General features: G+C 40.2%; 1 non-coding gene across 1 annotated transcript; it reads left to right on the forward strand.

Moving 5' to 3' along the window:
* Positions 1-1,750: 1,750 nt before the first annotated feature.
* Positions 1,751-1,822, forward strand: TRNAQ-UUG (transfer RNA glutamine (anticodon UUG)). The gene has a single exon. It is a non-coding gene; the product is annotated as a tRNA-Gln (tRNA).
* Positions 1,823-14,609: the final 12,787 nt, after the last annotated feature.

Genomic DNA, 14,609 nt, shown 5'->3' on the forward strand with positions numbered 1-14,609 from the left:
GTGGTCATACAATGGTGTAGTCAAGATGTTGTGTTAGAACTATGTAGTGAAGATGGGAGTGTAGTGAAGAGGAGGATTTAGTGAAAATATATATGTTTCTTCACGCTGAGCCATTCCATATAGATGAATATATCTATAATATAATTGCGGTAAATTACCATATGACTTTAACGGCACCAGCCAGCAGGAAAAATGTTGGATATAGGAGTGACTGAATATTTTGTCGGGAACATAAATAATTGAATATTTGGTACGATCGATCAAAATGCTTTTTATAGGCAAATAATTTCTGATTTTTCAAATGATTTTTTCCATGTTGGAACTGGTGTAAGTAATTAAAGATATGAAAACCGATGGAAAAGTTCAGTTTAACGCTTTTACGAATGTCTTGCTGCGTGTTTGGGAAGAGCAGTAAACTACAGGAATATATTGGTCTAATGTCCCCTGCTCGTCCAACAGCAGATATTGCATGGTCTGAGACATTATTTCTGGTAGAGGTGGATTCTCCCCGGCATTGCGTAAATCACTTCCACAAACTTGCGCCATTTTGCACAAATACAGATCCGATATGATGCATTTCCCAGCTCTGTTACGTTATGGACCCTAGTCATCCTAGCCTAGCCTAGCCTAAATAAAAAGGTGTAGAATAATGTGCAACATTTCTCTTTCATTACAAGTGATAATAAACCTAGGCTATACAGCAACCAGGAACGTCCATATTTGTCTAACTTCTCACATGTCTGTGTCATCTGTCTGCAAACATGTCGACCATTACCATGAGGGCAATTGCGGCTTTTGATTTTGAATATCACATGTTTCCTCTCTGCAGTGAGATCTTCATACTTAAATAAAATGGTGGGCCGTAAGAAATATATGTCCATCGAAGGTCAACTATATGGGTCAGTTCCATCATCAGTTTCTAAGAAAACTGAAAAGATGAGGTCCCACCGAGATTCGAACTCGGATTGCTGGATTTAGAGTCCAGAGTGCTAACCCTTACACCATGGGACCTGATAAGAAAAGATGTGATTTCATCTAAATGTTTTACATATAATCAACCAGAGGCCATTCCTCCCTCCCTGCCTGCAGGGTTCAAGGTTTTCTAGAAGGTTCTCGAAGATTCTGGGTAGGAACTGCCATTGAGAGGACGTAGTTATACGTATCATTAATGATATTATTGTTGACTTTCTGATTTAGAAAGATAGATAGATCGGTAGATAGATAGGTAAAAAACAGATTTTAGATAGATTGATAGATACGTAAGGCTGTATATGTCAATTGTCACAGAAATCATTGATATCTGCGTTATTCTGCAAGAAATACATGTACATGGATGTAGTGATAATATGGGTTAGGTATAAGACCAGTCGTGTTGAGATTGTAGTGATTGTGACCATTGACTTCAACCTTAATAGTGTAGTGAAGATAAAGTTGTAGTGAAGATAAATCTTGAAGTGACTCATAAGGTTGTTGTGAGTACAAGGATGCATCGTAAATGAGTACTTCCTACCTGAAAGTCAACAATTACAAAATTGATCAAGTATAACAACATCCTCGGACAACCAACTACAAACACCAACCATAGAGTGAACCTGACTGTCATCTAACGACGACCTCTCAAAGGTAATGATCTTACCAGAATCTTCGAGAACCTTCTAGAAAACCTTGAACCCTGCAGGCAGGGAGGGAGGAATGGCCTCTGGTTGATTATATGTAAAACATTTAGATGAAATCACATCTTTTCTTATCAGGTCCCATGGTGTAAGGGTTAGCACTCTGGACTTTGGATCCAGCAATCCGAGTTCGAATCTCGGTGGGACCTCATCTTTTCAGTTTTCTTCGATACTGATGATGGCTGCATTATTCTGTACGTTATATATACATTCATATATATACATAAATATGTATATATAAACATATATATGGAATAACATGGTTTTATCAATAGCCGGAGACCATTCCTTCCTCCTTGCCTGCAGAGTTCATAGTTTTCTGGAAGGTTCTAGAAGATTCTGGTGAGATAATTGCCATTGAGAGGATATTGTTATACTTCATATATCAATGATTTTATTATTGGTGACTTCCAGATAAAGATAGATAGATAGATAGATAGATAGTTTGATTGATAGATTGATAGAGCGATACCTAGATAGGTATATAGATTGATAAGTTTCATCAATACTGTATCTTACGCCATCTCCTGTTGCTGGACATATGTTCAACCAGCATTGGGAAAATCTCCAGTAGACCTTAATGTAAAGCAAGATGATAACAAAACCTGCAATAAAAGAATACGATCAACTCCCCAGTGCAGAAATATTGTGACCAGAAAGTCTTGTACCAAGATGTCAGACGATTCCACGGGAAACACGAAGATAACATTAAATATCTGAAAGTCAACAATAATAAGACTGATGATGATAATGAAATTATAACAACAAAACTGATAAACTCAGGGAAAATAGTGTTCTACATTATGCCTCTAGAAAATAGAAACTTTAACGAAAATCAGGAAAAGAAATACCCATCTGCTGATACGACACAGTAAAAGGACCATCCCACAACCAACTCTAAACTGAACCTGACTGTCCCCTAACAACGTCCTCTCAATGGTATTTATCTTACCAGAATCTCGTAGAACTTTCCAGAAAATCAAGAACTCTCCAGGCAAGGAGGGAGGAATGGCCTCTGGCTGCTGATGATAACCACATTATTCTATATATATACTTTTACCTACAACCGAAGGTTGACCGGCCAGCCCAAGTGGCTACAGAGGTTGTATCCATGAAAGAAACGGACCCACCAGCAGACGAATTCGGTTGGCAGGTTGTATCGAAGAAGAGGAAAAAGAAGGTTGCCCTACCAGCCCAACCAGAAGGGTGTAGCAAAGAAACGAAAGAAGGCTGCCCAACCAACCTGGGTGGTAGTAAGGATGGCTGCTCCACAACCCCAGGTCGTTAGGCAGACTGTAGCCATGGAAGAAAGGAAGGCTGCTCGTCCACCAGCCCAGGTATCGAGTGAGCGTGTAGCTATGCTGGCTGACCCACCAGCCCGGGTAGATAGCTACGCCCAGATGGCTATGTCGGGTGCAGCAAAGAAGCAAACCCCACAACTACTCCACGAGGTTTGCAAGCCTGCACCCAAAAAGATGAAGACGAAGGTTGCCACACTACCCAATGCACCACCACATGTCTAGAAAGGGAAAAGGTGGACAGAATGGCTGGAGGTCCCACTCCAACAACAAAATCACCTTAGGAGCCAAGTTCCATCCATTATTGAAAATATATATATATATATATATATATATATATATATATATATATATATATATATATATATATATATATATATATATATATATATATATACAAACTGCATTGCAACTTACATATGAATAGAATCATCAAGCTTCACTATATTAACTTTACTATATTTGAATATAAACAAGGTCTAACCGAGGTTACTTGGTTGAGCAAGACGTGAGAATATCATCAATTGGCCCTCCAGCCCTGGGTTGAAATTGTCGTTCTGACGTATTTCGAGTTCAGTGCTGATACAGAACCACTGATTAGAGGACTATCTTGTTAGTCTGTGTTACTTCGCCTGACCCAATCCACGTCTTCAATGGCCTTCTGTTACTACAAACGGGATTACAAAGGAAAGGCTTCCTTTGTTAGTTTCATGAATACCTTCGTTCAAATGAAGGGAAAGACTATTACTATGAAGCGGTACCTTATCAGCAGGAAAGAGCTGCAGCAACGGTATGAAAGTTACTGCAAGATACATAACGAGCCCGTGGCTTCCAACGTAAACATCGGCCGCCATTTGGGTTCACTCGGCATCATGTGTGACACCAAGATTGGACCCGTTGGGAAACAGGAACGATACTATTCTGGTATCATGTGGCTCGATGGCGCAGGATCACCAACTGAAATGCAAAGAAAATGGAGAAAGCCGCCCAAACGCATCATGAAGGCCGTGCAAGAGAAGATCGAGAGGAATCGGTTGAGAGACGATATCGCTCACAGTATATTGAAATTTATACCCAAGACTTCCCCTGATCTCCAGACACAGCCAGCCACAGAGACCACCAGCCCTGCTTCCCAGACACAGCCAGTCACAGAGATCACCAGCCCCGCTTCCCAGACACAGCAAGTCACAGAGACCACCAGCCCCGCTCCCCAGACACAACCAGTCACAGAGACCACCAGCCCCGCTCCCCAGACACAGCCAGACACACAGCCCACCAGCCCCGTCCCCCACACAGAGCCACAAGATCCTGATATTAAGGAAGCAAATGAATTTCTCGATGATTTTTTGCTTTCACTGGAGAAGAACTGATGAGTTCCTTATAGACAAGACAAAATGTTAAAAAAGGAATCTATATAAGTTCACTTATGGAGTGAGATCTTTGACGGAGCTGTGCTGCCTATAGCACAGCCTACCAAAGGGTGATCTTTGCTGTCGTGCAGTAACCTCATGAGGGCGGAGTCCGGCTACACTTTCTTTACCGAGGAAAAGATCTCTGCACTAATATTGAGTTTCTCCGTTGGCGTCAGGGTAAACACCCATCCCCCCCGAAGCTTGGTTACCTTTCCGTGGTGGGGGGGACTTCATGGATTGGGCAGTAGCAACCATCGTTGGTTGCTTCTGTTCAATCCATGAACGAAAAACCAAGCATCTTGAGCGTAATTGTCGTATAAATTCACTTGGTGTCAAAACTGACGCGAAAGTGGTTGTCTCAATTTTGTCCGAAATGTTTGTGCGTTTCGGCCTGAAGGCGGGAGTCGGTTTGGCGCTGTGGTCATGAGGGAATACGAGGAAGATTGGCAACCGTCCCAGAAGTAGCTACAGTGAGGCCCAGCAGCTGTCCCTAATACTGTGGAAGGCACTCATGTAAGGTGTGCAGTGAGACGCACCAGTAACAAGGGAAACGGACAACCAAAACAGCAATCTTGATCATCAGGAGGCTATCCAATGCTCAGAGTAGATAAGGACGATTATTGTATGGCTTCGCTCAGAGGATGAAAATCTTAGCCGTGAAAATCAACAAGTAAAATAACTAGTAGTTAGTGGTAGTGAAGTGGAATTACCGTATTTCTGTGGTCTTAATAGTAAAACGAAACTATGGGTTTTCTCCATCAATCTAGAGGTGTTGTAGACCACCATCCTTAAGGTTGTAAGGTAATGGTAACTACAAGGTTATGACCTCAGCAAATTTGTGATGGAAAGTGCAGGAAATGTGGTAATGTATATAATATAAATTATATAGTTGCATAATAAATGTGTATTAAAATTTTGTCTTCTCTGTTCCCGTTCATTAATTCAAATACAGGTAAGTTATCTCTCTAACGAGGTGGGATAAGCTACGTGCACTCGGCTTGTAAATGTGGTGACTTTCCCTTCATTACCACAATGTTGTGCTGAACTGAAGATGTAGAATTCCGTAGACGAAACTAAGATAGGAAATCAGTCTACATCAAAAATTGAAGGCGCCACTCTGTGTGTGTGTGTGTGTGTGTGTGTGTGTGTGTGTGTGTGTGTGTGTGTGTGTGTGTGTGTGTGGACTACTTTAATCATTATCACGTGAGTCTTTTGAGGAAGGATTTGTACACTCGTGTTGCCCCGTCTCTTATCCTTGTAAGTGTAAAATATGTTTTTACTCCTATGTGCGCTCACACACACACACACACACACACACACACACACACACACACACATAACCTATAATATTATCTAGTATTTTCTTCAGACGGATATCTTACACCTTGATTATAAAAGCCAAAGAAAAATTTATAAAAACATATACATATATTTCCACACGTGTAGATATATGTTATGTATTGAAATGTGGCGGAGAAATTCCTTATATATTAACAAACGTGATTGAGGACTTAAAGAATCTGGTACAAACATAATGGTTATTGTGATAAATGATTTATTTATGATAAATATGTATTGTGTTGCATTATAATGGTTGTTCAGAACCAAGGTTCTTAAACCTGAATCAGTGAAATACTATCAGAAATAAAAGATCTGTTAAACATAAACATTTATAGTGATTAATCACACAATATATCTTACTGTGGATATCTAAAACAAAATCCATTGCAAGGAGCTAGTTTAAGGCAGGAGCAATTCATTTTTTAACAAAATATTTACCTCTACATCCCTTTTCTTTCGTCACCATTTCTTGTGTTTACTACTATCAAGAAATATCTTTTACGTAACATAAAAATTCTGTATAGGTATTTGATTAATGAGAGATCCTACATGGTGTGTGAGGTAGAGAGATCCTACATGGTGTGTGAGGTAGAGAGATCCTACATGGTGTGTGAGGTAGAGAGATCCTACATGTTGTGTGAGGTAGAGAGATCCTACATGGTGTGTGAGGTAGAGAGATCCTACATGTTGTGTGAGGTAGAGAGATCCTACATGGTGTGTGAGGTAGAGAGATCCTACATGGTGTGCGAGGTAGAGAGATCCTACATGTTGCGTGAGGTAGAGAGATCCTACATGGTGTGTGAGGTAGAGAGATCCTACATGGTGTGTGAGGTAGAGAGATCCTACATGGTGTGTGAGGTAGAGAGATCCTACATGGTGTGTGAGGTAGAGAGATCCTACATGGTGTGTGAGGTAGAGAGATCCTACATGGTGTGTGAGGTAGAGAGATCCTACATGGTGTGTGAGGTAGAGAGATCCTATATGTTGTGTGAGGTAGAGAGATCCTACATGGTGTGTGAGGTAGAGAGATCCTACATGGTGTGTGAGGTAGAGAGATCCTACATGTTGTGTGAGGTAGAGAGATCCTACATGGTGTGTGAGGTAGAGAGATCCTACATGGTGTGTGAGGTAGAGAGATCCTACATGGTGTGTGAGTTAGAGAGATCCTACATGGTGTGTGAGGTAGAGAGATCCTACATGGTGTGTGAGGTAGAGAGATCCTATATGTTGTGTGAGGTAGAGAGATCCTACATGTTGTGTGAGGTAGAGAGATCCTACATGGTGTGTGAGGTAGAGAGATCCTACATGGTGTGTGAGGTAGAGAGATCCTACATGGTGTGTGAGGTAGAGAGATCCTACATGGTGTGTGAGGTAGAGAGATCATACATGTTGTGTGAGGTAGAGAGATCCTACATGGTGTGTGAGGTAGAGAGATCCTACATGGTGTGTGAGGTAGAGAGATCCTACATGGTGTGTGAGGTAGAGAGATCCTACATGGTGTGTGAGGTAGAGAGATCCTACATGTTGTGTGAGGTAGAGAGATCCTACATGGTGTGTGAGGTAGAGAGCCTACATGGTGTGTGAGGTAGAGATATCCTACATGGTGTGTGAGGTAGAGAGATCCTACATGGTGTGTGAGGTAGAGAGATCCTACATGTTGTGTGAGGTAGAGAGATCCTACATGGTGTGTGAGGTAAAGAGATCATATATGGTGTGTGAGGTAGAGAGATCCTACATGGTGTGTGAGGTAGAGAGATCCTACATGGTGTGTGAGGTAGAGAGATCCTACATGGTGTGTGAGGTAGAGAGATCATACATGTTGTGTGAGGTAGAGAGATCCTACATGGTGTGTGAGGTAGAGAGATCCTACATGGTGTGTGAGGTAGAGAGATCCTACATGTTGTGTGAGGTAGAGAGATCCTACATGGTGTGTGAGGTAGAGAGATCCTACATGGTGTGTGAGGTAGAGAGATCCTACATGGTGTGTGAGGTAGAGAGATTCTACATGGTGTGTGAGGTAGAGAGATCCTACATGGTGTGTGAGGTAGAGAGATCCTACATGGTGTGTGAGGTAGAGAGATCCTACATGGTGTGTGAGGTAGAGAGATCCTACATGGTGTGTGAGGTAGAGAGATCCTACATGGTGTGTGAGGTAGAGAGATCCTACATGGTGTGTGAAGTAGAGAGATCCTACATGGTGTGTGAGGTAGAGAGATCCTACATGATGTGTGAGGTAGAGAGATCCTACATGGTGTGTGAGGTAGAGAGATCCTACATGGTGTGTGAGGTAGAGAGATCCTACATGGTGTGTGAGGTAGAGAGATCCTACATGTTGTGTGAGGTAGAGAGATCCTACATGTTGTGTGAGGTAGAGAGATACGTAAAGTTAGTATAACTTCTTTCATTCCAAGCCTTGAGAGATGTCCTTTTTAAAGTAAGTTATTTATCGTTATAAAAGGAAATAATAGATGAAATGTAAAATAGAAATACTTAAGATAATAGATAGTATACAAATATTAGTATTTGTGATTATTCTTTTTTAACTTAATATCAAAAAATGCCAAAGAAAATTCACATCCTTTTTATAATATATATATATATATATATTATATATATATATATATATATATATATATATATATATATATATATATATATATATATATATACTCTTCTGCTCTCTCCAACCACTGCTTCTTTTTAATTTCCACACACTCTCTTACCCTTACGTTTACTTACTCGATCAAACCACCGTCACAAACCACACATTGTTCCTCAAACATCTCATTTCCACACATCCAGCCTCTCGCACATCTCTATCCATAGCCCAATCGCCTCGCACCATGAAAATTGTTGGAACCACTGCTTCCCTCAACATAACCATTTTTGCTTTCCGAGTTAATGTCTCGACTTCCCACACAAGACGACATTTTTTCAAGGCACCGCCCAAAATTTTCGGCCCCCTCCCCCACCCTATGAGCACTCCGCTCCATGGTTCCATCCGCTGACAGAGCACTCCCAGATATCTAAAAACACTTCACTTCCTCCAGTTTTTCTCCATCAAAACCACCTCCCAATTGACTTACCCTCACCCCTACTTACCTAAGAACCTTGCTCTGATTCACATTTACTCTCAACTTTCTCTCCACACCACACTTCTACCTAAACTCAGTCACCCAGGCTTCTGCATTTCCTCACATGAATCAGCCACCAGCGCTGTATCAACACGACAGTACAACAACTGACATCACTCCCAAAGCTCTCTCAGTCCCCAACAGACTCATACTTGCCCCTCTTCCAGGACTCTTGCATTACCATCCCTTACAACCCCATCCATAAACAAAATTAAACACCATGGAGACATCACACACCCTGCCGCCAACTTCATCACTGAGAACCCCATCACTTTCCTCTCTTCCTACAACGTACACATGCCTTACATCCTCGATAAAAACTTTCACTGACTTCTAACAACTTGCCCTCCCACACCATATATTTTTTAATATCCTAACCCACAAGAGCATCTCTATCAACTCTATCAATGCTTCTCCAATCCATAAATGCTACATTACAAATCCATTTGCTTTCTAAGTCATTACTCACATTACATTTCTTCATAGCAAACACCTGATCCACACATCCTCTACCACGTCTGAAACCGCACTGCTCTTCCCCATCTGAGGCTCTGTACCTGCCTTGCACACCCTCCAATCAATACCCCCCATATAAATTTACCAGAATACTCAACAAACTTATACCTCATGTAATTTGAGCACTCACTCTTAACCCCTTTGCCGTTTACAATGCACTATGCACATCCGCAATTCCTCATGGCACCTCACCATGAGTCATACAATACGTTTAAATAACCTAACCAAACAGTCAACATTACAGTCACCCCCCTTTCTTAATAAATTCCCACAGCAATACGCATCCAAACCTGCTGCCTTGCCGCTTTCATCTTCCGCTAAAGGCTTTGACTACGCCTTCTCTGTTACCAAATCATTTTCCCTAACCCTCTCACTTTGCACACCAACCTCGACCCAAAACACCCTATATCTGACACCTCTGTCATCAGACCACATTCAACAAACCTTCAAAATACTATTCCATCTCCTTCTCACATCACCGCTACTTGTTTTTCACCTCCCCATTTACGCCCTTCAACTGAAGTTCCCATTTGCCTCTTTATTGGCCTGCCTAATCTCTACTTCTCTTCGCTTATTCTTTTGCTGTTGCTTTACGATTGCTCTTATCTTTTGCTTATCTTTGCCCATCTCGTTCATTCTCTTTTGCTTATTCATTCATTTCTCACACTCAGTTCTCCTTCTCTTGAGTCAGCTGCTCTGTCACTTTTTCTCCATTTTATAACTGTGCTTTGACCTTCTTGCTCCGTTTGCTATGTATTGCTCTTTGCTCTAAGTGCTCTTGAATATCTTGCTTTTTCACTCTCTTTTCATTATGCTCTTTCCCATAATTTATGCTATTTCTATTTTTGCGGTAGCAAACTGCTATCTCAATGGCTTGCTGGCTGCTTGCCATCTCTCTTTATACTTTCTGCTGCTCTTTTATACTGCATTGCTTAGCCTGCTCTAGCTTTGCCTACTATGCTAGTTCTTTTGCTCTTTCTGCTCTCTGTACTCTTTATTTCCTTGTTTGCTTTGTTAGCTTCTACCCTTCTATTACATGCATATCTTCTTTTATTCGTATCAAACCTCTTAATTTGCTCTTTGCTATTGCTTGCTTTCTTCTTATTTCTCCTGCTTTGCTGCGTGCTTATCTAATCTATGCTAATTGCTTAATGGCTTCCTTGATCTCGCTGGCCTTTTCTCTTTTCTAGACTATTTGGCTACTATTCTATTTGTCTAGCTTTTCTCTTTTGCTCACTAGTCTCCTTTCCCAATGCTGCTCTTATTTATCGTGCTCTATCTTTCTTGCTAGCTCTCTCTTCTATAAATGCTTGCTATGCCTATCTTTCGGTACTAACGCTTTTATGCTTTGCTCTCATTCATAACTAACTCGTAGCTAATTAATTTGCTAACTTTGCTACTCTCTTTTCTTCTTTGCTATTCTTGTAAGATGTATTTAGCTTCTTTCTATATTTCCCTTTTCTTACCTTTTTTTGATTTTTTATTATTTTTACTTATTTGAATCTTTTATCTTCTATTTGCTTGCTCTTTTTATGCTGTGTACTCTTATATCCCTCTCTAATAATCTCTATGCCTTTGCGTATGCTCTACTTTTCCGCTCTGCTCGCTTTCTCTCTTGCTGAGCTCCAGGTATGCTCTCGCTTTAGTCTAGCTTTTTACTTTCTTTCGCTTTTGCTATCCCTCTTCTCACAACTTCTAGCTATCTTGCTTTCCCCCCCCCCTTCTCTTATTAATGCCTTTACTCTCGTAACTGTATTATTGCATGCTTCTCTGCTAAATTCGTTTGCTCTTAGCCGTTGCTTCTGCCCCTCTTCTGCTTCTCGCTCTACTGGCTCTTAGCTTAAATATTTGCTTTCTCGCATATATTAGCATTTGGCTTCTCTTTTGCTAATTTCAGTTTCGATCTCTTTTGCACGTCTTCTTGTCTTTGCTTTTATTCTTCAATTACTATTTCTTTTTGCTCTGCATAATATTTATCTCTCTTACCTTCGCTTCTTTCTAACTTGCTCTCCTCGATCCTGTGCTTTAGTCGGCTCTTCTTTAAATTGCTTTGCTTATGTGCTTTTCTTGCTTTTGCCTTACTTTTGCTTTTTGCTCTCCTTTGATTTGTTCAATTTCTTCCTCTCTCTTTGCTCACTTTATTACTTGCTAGCTATAACTTTTGCTCATCTCTTAGCTGAGTACTCGCTCTCTCTTTGGCTTATTATGCTTCTCAACTTGCTTGGGCTCTTTTTTCTCGAACCGTTTGTTAGTCTTACGCACCCTATTTACCTCCTTCCAGAACATCTTTTGTATTCCTCCTAAAATCTACTGATAGTCCTCTCACCCCAACTCTCATTTGCCCTTTGTTCACCTCTTGCACCTTTCTCTTGAACCATCCTTCTCTTGCTTATACCTTCTCACACTCAATTGCATTTTTTCCCTGCATCCAACGTCCAAATGCCCCTCTCTTACTCTTCACTAATGACTCTTACTTCTTCATCCCACCACTCACTAACCCTTTCTAAACAACCCACCTCCCAACCTCTCAGCCACCAGCATCTTTGCGCAATCCATCACTGATTCCCTAAATACATCCATTCCTCCCCCACTCATTCCTCCCCTTACTTCCATTTGCGCAACTTTTCCATTCTGTACACAGTCCCCTCTCCTGGTACTTTCCCCACACAGTCTCCTTCCCAAGCTCACTTAGCCTCTCATCCTCTTCAACCGCCAACATTCACATCCCTCTTTTTCTGAAAACCCATAAGTATAAATATACAATATATATATACATATGATATAATATATATATATAAATATTTATAATATATATATAATATATATATATATAATATATATATATAAATATATATATATATATATATATAGGTATATATATATATATAAATATATATATTGGTCGTTATTAAAAGAAATAGAAAATAGATTAGAGAAATGAGAATATTTAATACATATTAAATCTTAATTTTGTAGATGAATTTTTTTTAACTTAAAATTTAAAAAAAAAGATGCGAAGAAAAGCACACATCCTTTCTGTCTATATATAAAAGAAATCAATGCTGATCAGTGCCGTTGCACATACACAGTAATGCGGGGTCGTCGCTATAAAATCCGTACCAGTGAGTTATGTGTTAGTTGGAGGCAGCTGTTGGACTTGCAGGGGGTGTATCCTGGCGATGCACATTCTGGGGATCTGACCTCCCGTGCCAATGATGGCTGCCCGACGCCTCTCGAAGGCGTACTCAAAGTGTTTCAGAACTCCTCCAGTTGGGGTCGTGCTTCAGATCATATCTTGGTGCCTCTCTTGATGTAGAATACCAACGCGTAAGCGCGTCTCTTATAAACTATTTTGAGAGTATATCAATAAGAGGACGGCATATGAGAAGACATCAGACTTCTTGTGCTAGACTGGCCGCGCTGTCACCTCAGAGCCATCCATGGTAATACCTCAGGCTCGCTCCTCAGTTTCATTAGGTCACCTCCTCGAAACATGCAAGGCCAATTCGATGATGTTCACATCTGGGTGACTGCGATCCGCCCTCACGACCACATTGTTAGGCTTTAGGTCATTGGGAAGAGTCCCTTTTGTGGTGTCTTTCAAGAACCTTTGTCCAACCATCAGTCCCAGTTGCAGAGATCGTAGCCCATCTGTCCTTTTGCCTTTAATGATATCCTGGAGAGGTAGTGGCCGCATAGGTCATCAGCTGGCTGTGGTATCCTCGAACAAGCCAACAACATTGGGACTCCTCCAGCTCCTTTCCAGCAAAACATGTAGTGCTCCTCGCATGAGACCCTCAACCTCAAGAAAAGTGAGACCCCTTCAAACGCCAGTTCGTCATGCCACATGACGAGTAGGCAGTCCGTTCCCCCCTTCGCCCCAAGGTGGCCAGCGTTCGGAAACAAGCAGTTCCAATGCTTTTCGGTCGATCTGAGTCAATTTGAGAGGTAGAAAGCCTTTGGTTTTGTGGTTGGTATCACAGAAAATTTTTACCACTCTCAATGTGCAGGTCCGTGATGTAGTTCGATGTCCTAAGGTTGTTTTCCGTTGCCTACTTATCTTACGCTATATCCTGATATGCATGAAATCATAGTTAACTCCTCAGGTAAATCTGATTAGATAAATAATATATATATATATATATATATATAAAACAAATATACATATATATTATATATATATAATATATATATATATATATATATATAATATATATACATAATATATATATATATATATGTGTAAATCTTTTATTATTTTAAAATTTTTTTTATGCTTTATCGCTGTCTCCCTACTTCATATAAATAGTGAAGATAAAGAATTTAGAGATAAACCGTGCCAGGGATTTGTACCTGCTCAAGAGCTTAAATAATGGTCGGACATTCCAGTTGTAGTGAAGATGCCCAATTGTATATTGTATAACTCATATTTTATCTAGTGACTAAGTATGAAGATAAAGAATAAAGATCATTAAAACTCTTTGGTCGAAGAATATGGCGCAAATCAGTTTCGAATGAAACTTAGCCCAATGCTATATTGATATTTCATATCTAATACGAAGTGTACAAGTACAGACATAAAAAATTAAAGAAAAAGTCTTGGCCGATAATTCATACCAAGCTCAAGATTAAAATATGGCGGAACAATTCATTATTGTAAGAAATACCCGATTGCATATTGTAATATATCAAATTCTAATCTAACGTGGTCAAGTAGTGAAGATAATTCGAGATCAAATCTGGCCGAGATTTCTACCAAGCTCAAGAGAGTGAATATCGCGCGTATAATTCTGTTTGTAGTGAAGATGCCCAATCCTATTGTAAATATCAGAAATCAAATCTAAGGGGTCAAGTAGTGAGGGATGAGAGTTAGAGATATTCAAACTTTAGGGCAGTGATATTTACCAGCTCAAGAGCAGTAAATCTGCGGGTGATTCTTTTGTAGTGAAGATACCCAATGTATATTGTGTATATTTTCTAATCTGTCAAGTAGGAAGATAAAGAATATTAATAAACCTATGGTCGAGAATCTAGCCAACTCCGAGCAGTAAATATCGTGGGCACTTCAGTGTCAATGATGCCCAATTGTGGTATTATATTTATCATATTATTATTCAATTCGTGTCAAATAAAGAGATAAAGAATGAGAGATAAAACTCTATGGCCTATTTCTACCAGCTCAAGTGCATAATATGGGGGACAATTTCAGTTTATAGTGAAGATGCCCAATTGCTA

Source organism: Panulirus ornatus, chromosome 43 (genome assembly GCF_036320965.1).
Source record: "Panulirus ornatus isolate Po-2019 chromosome 43, ASM3632096v1, whole genome shotgun sequence".
NCBI lineage: Eukaryota > Metazoa > Arthropoda > Malacostraca > Decapoda > Palinuridae > Panulirus > Panulirus ornatus.